This window comes from Octopus bimaculoides, chromosome 13 (assembly GCF_001194135.2).
Source record: "Octopus bimaculoides isolate UCB-OBI-ISO-001 chromosome 13, ASM119413v2, whole genome shotgun sequence".
NCBI classification, from domain to species: Eukaryota; Metazoa; Mollusca; class Cephalopoda; order Octopoda; family Octopodidae; genus Octopus; species Octopus bimaculoides.
Window position 1 is genome coordinate 9,534,078 of NC_068993.1, and position 214 is coordinate 9,534,291.

Here is a 214-nt window from a genome sequence, read left to right on the forward strand (position 1 = left end):
AATAAGGAAATGAGACTCGAATGTAAAAAAAAATTATGTAAAGCAGTTTTAAAAAAAAAAAAAGGTAAAAAAATGAGGTGAGGTATTTGTTAGGTGGTTGTGTCCAGTTTGTAGGACACAATTCTTAGAGACTGCTTGCTTCATTCTGTTCAGCTTAGCTCAGCTACCACTCTGACTTCAAAACTGAATAGTTATAAGTAACAGGAGCAGACAT